We start from the raw sequence: 4,284 nt of genomic DNA on the forward strand, positions 1-4,284 counted from the left end.
TTGTTTCTTAGTAATGACATCATTGTGGGGAAGAACAAAGGGGGCACGGAATCAAATCCTTTTGGGGGAAGGCTCAAGCTGCCCAGAATCCCTCGTCCCTACCCACTTTGGGCACTTGGGAGTGGGGGCAGGGAGGGAAAGGGAAGAGGCAGGGCAGGACTGATAAAGCTGATGAGTAACAAAAGGCACTGGTGTGTTACATCTTGGGCCTGTGGGAGGAAGGGCCTGGGCCAGGGGCTCTCTGGCATTCAGGCCAGGCTGCTAGTCCTTTCCCTTCCCTTTCTTGGCCTTGGCCTTGGCTTTGGTCTTGGGGGTGCAGGGCTTGGTCACATGGATGGTCTCCTGGCACTGGGCATTGTCCCACGCCTTCTTCAGGGTGCCTGAGCCCCCATCACAGGATCCCCAGTTCTCAAACTTGTACTTGCAGTCAGCTCCAAACTCCTTCCAAGTTGCACGGCACCCTGCATTGGATGCGCTGAGTCCTGGGCCCCGCAGGTACCTTTGCAGAAACCCGTGCCACAGTCCTTGCTGCTGGGGGTGCAGGGCCCCCAGGTTCACTCCGAGCACTCTCTCCCCGGGCTGCCCGTCTTCACTTTGTCTTTCTTTTTGGCCACCGCAGAGGTGAGTGCCAGCAGGGTGAGGAGGGTGAGGAGGAGGAAGCTTTGGTGCTGCATCTTGCTCGCTGCCTGCGCTGCTTCACTCCCTCCCGTGCTGTGCGGGGACGTCCCGCTCAGGCCGCTGCGGCCTCCAGTTTTTTGAGATACCTCCATACTGACTACCATAGTGGCTGCACCAGTCTGCAGTCCCACCAACAGTGCACCAGGGGTCCCTTTTCCCCACAACCTCGCCAACATTTGTTGTTTGTTGAGTTATTTATTATAGCCATTCTGACTGGGGTAAGGTGAATTCGTACTTCTTAATCCCTTTACTTTTTTCACTCATTCCTAGTCCCCTCCCATCTGGCCACCATCAAAATGTTCTCTGTATCTATGAATTTGTTTGTGTTTGTTTGTTTTTGTTCTTTAGATTCCACATGTAAGTGAAATCACATTGCATCTGTCTTTTGCTGTCTGACATACTTCACCCAGCACAATGCCCTCCAGACTTATCCATGTCACTACAGATGGCGAGAACCCACTCCCTTCCATGGCCAAGCAATATTCCATTGTATTATATATGTTCCACCTATTCTTTATCCATTCATCCAACGATGGGTGCCCAAGCTGCCTTCACATCTTGGCCATTGTAAACAATGCTGTAATGAACATATGGATGCACATGTCCCCTAGAAGTAGCGTTTTGGATTTCTTCAGATGATTACCCAGAATTGGGACTATTGGGTCCTTCTTTGTCTCTTGTTATAGCCTTTGTTTTAAAGTCTGCTTTGTCTTAATATAACTATTGCTACCATAGCTTTGTTTGTTTGTTTATTTCCATTTTCATGAAATAACATTTTCCCTTTTCTTTGATTTCAGCCTGTCTATGTCTTTTGATCTGAAATGAATCTCTTGTAGGAAGCATATATAAGGGTTTGGTTTTCTTATCCATTCAGCCCTCCTATGTCTTTTAATTTGAGCATTTAATCCATTTACATTTAAAGTAATTATTAATAGATATGTAGTTATTGACATTTTATTATTCATATTTTTTATTATTTTATTTTATTTTTGTCTTAAAGAAGTCCCTCTAACATTTCTTGTAATACTGATTTGGTGGTGATGAACTCCTTTAGCTCTTTTTGCCTGGGAAGCTCTTTGTCTTTCAACTCTGAATGGTAGCTTTGCTGGACAGAATAATTTTGGTTGTAGATCCTTGTTTTTCATCCCTTTGAATATTTTGTGCCAATTCCTTCTGGCCTGTAAAGTTTCTGTTGAGAAATCATCTGACAGTGTTATGGGAGCTCCCTTGTAGGTAACTAATTGCTTTTTCTTGCTACTTTTAAGATTCTCTCTTTATCTTTAACCTTTGGCATTTTAATTATGATGTGTCTTGTGTGGCCCTCTTTGCTTTCATTTTGTTTGGGACACTGTACTTCCTGGGCTTACATATCTATTTCCTTTGCCAGATTAGGGAAGTGTTCAGTCATTATTTCTTCAAATAGGTTTTCAATTTCTTGCTCACTGTGCTCCTTTCAGTATTCCTATTATGCGAATGTTGGTACACTTGACTTTGTCCCCGTGGCCCGTTAATCTCTCCTCATTCTTTTGGGTTCTTTTTCTTTTTGCTGTTCTGGTTAGGCACTTTCTGCTACCTTATGTTCTAAATCACTGATTTGATCCTCTGCTTCATCTAATCTGCTGTCAGTTCTTTCTAAAGTATTCTTCACTTCAGTTATTGTACTTTATTTCTGACTGGTTCTTGTTTTATGTTTTCTATCTCCATTTTTATGTTTCCTATCTCTTTGTTAAACTTCTCCCTGAGATCGCTGAACATCCTTATAACCAGTATTTGGAACTCTGTGTCTGATAGGTTGTGCATCTCCATTTTCTTTAGTTCTTTTCCTGGAGCTTTGTTCTGTTCTTTTATTTGGGAAATGTGTCTTTATTTCACCATTTTGGCTGCCTCCCTGTGTTTGTTTCTATGTATAAGCTAGGGCAGCTATGTCTCCCAGTCTTAGTAGAGCGGCTTTATGTGATAGGTGTCCTGTGAGACCCTGTGGTGCAGTCTTCATGGTCACCAGAGCCGGGTGCACCAGGTGTGTCCCTTTTGTGGGTTATGTGCACCCTTCTGTTGTAGTTGAGGCTTGATTGCTGTTTATACATCAGTGGGAGGGATTAGCCTTCAGGCTGATTGGTTGTGAGGACTGGCTGTGACTACAGTGGAAGAGCTCTTGCAGGGGCTGACTGTACAGAGCAGGGTTCACTTTAGCAAGGCTCTGGTGTCTTTCCAGCGTGCCCTTTGAATGTGTTGTCCTTGGAGATATCTGGGTGATGCTCCAGTTCTGTCCAAAGTTGGTCCCTGAGCTGCCAGCCCCTGGGCCTCCTGGGAGGGGACCTGCTGCAGGCTAAGTTCAGCTTCAGTCTGTGCCCTGTCCAGGGCCACCTAGCATTAGCAAAAAAAGCAATCAGAAATAGCCACCACCCGAGGTGTGCTTGGAGGTGTTTTGAGAGGCCAAGACACAAACCAAGGCCGGCTGATAATAGTGCCAGGCTTAGGGCTTCTCAGCTAGAGGTACAGGACACACTGAAGCCAAATACTCATTGTTTGGGTTTTGTGAACGTTTAAGAAATTTTAGGAATATCCATAGCATGAGCCAAAGCAGACCATTTATATGGAAAAGCCACTGGAAGCTGCTTTGGTGTGCTCAAAAGTTGGGTGGGGTGTGATCTCAGAAAATCACTAGGACAGGGCAGATGGAAGGTGAAAGCCAGTCTGGTGAAGACTCAGATATGGAATCTGCCTGTGTCTGCACGCAGGAAGGGGAGAGGTCTCAACAAAGAAACAATGGCTTCTGCCAGCTTCTCCAGCTGGGAGAAAGCTACCTCTCTAGCACTCGCCCTGATGTTGAACAATTAATTTCCTCCCTGTATGTCCTTGGTGCCTTTGGAGCTGCTGTCCCAGTGCTGGAGCTCAGAACGAGTGAGTCTGTCAGTGAGTAAATCTGTGCATGATCTCTTTTAAGAGGAATGCCTAGGAATCCAGCTGCCTTCCATCTAACTTGGCCACAATCTCTGTTGATTTTCACAGCCAGAAGTTATGGGGACTTCTCTCCCTGGCACTGAAACCCTGAGCTGGGGAGGGGCTGGGAACCCTCACTCCTCAGGAAGGGACCTCCACAGCTGAGATATTCCTCCCAATTTTTAGTGGTCACACGTGGGTGTGGGACCAGCCCATTCTGCATCTCTGGCCCTCCTACCAGGGTAGGTGGCTTTTTCTTTTTCTTTTTCTTTTTCTTTTTTTTTAAAAGATTTTACTGGGGAATTGGGAGAGGACAACAGAGTGGGGAATTGGGGGAAGGGGGACAGACAAGTTGCTGTCCTTTTGTTCTTCAGTCCTTTTGTTCTTCAGTCTAGTTGTGGAGGACGTTGTTTGCTTCACTGGCCCATGTTGGTATTGTGATCATTGTGCTCTTCCCGGCTGAGGCAGATCAGTTGCCGGTCTCTGGACAGCCGCTCATGGCAGCTCTTGGCAGCTCACACCAGCTGCCGGGCACTCACACTGGCTGCCGGCCATACAAGGTAGCTTATGGCAGCCTATGCCATCACCGGCAACTCACAGCAGCCCAGCTCCAGGTCGAGCTGTTGTTCACCACCTTAGCTGTAGAGGGCAGTGTCACTGGCCCTC

The 4,284-nt window shown here is 46.6% G+C and overlaps 1 pseudogene; it reads right to left on the reverse strand.

Annotated features, from left to right (window-relative positions):
- Positions 1-201: 201 nt before the first annotated feature.
- LOC109371370 (midkine pseudogene) lies at positions 202-674 on the reverse strand (annotated as a pseudogene).
- Positions 675-4,284: the final 3,610 nt, after the last annotated feature.

Source organism: Hipposideros armiger, unplaced genomic scaffold (assembly GCF_001890085.2).
Source record: "Hipposideros armiger isolate ML-2016 unplaced genomic scaffold, ASM189008v1 scaffold_566, whole genome shotgun sequence".
NCBI lineage: Eukaryota > Metazoa > Chordata > Mammalia > Chiroptera > Hipposideridae > Hipposideros > Hipposideros armiger.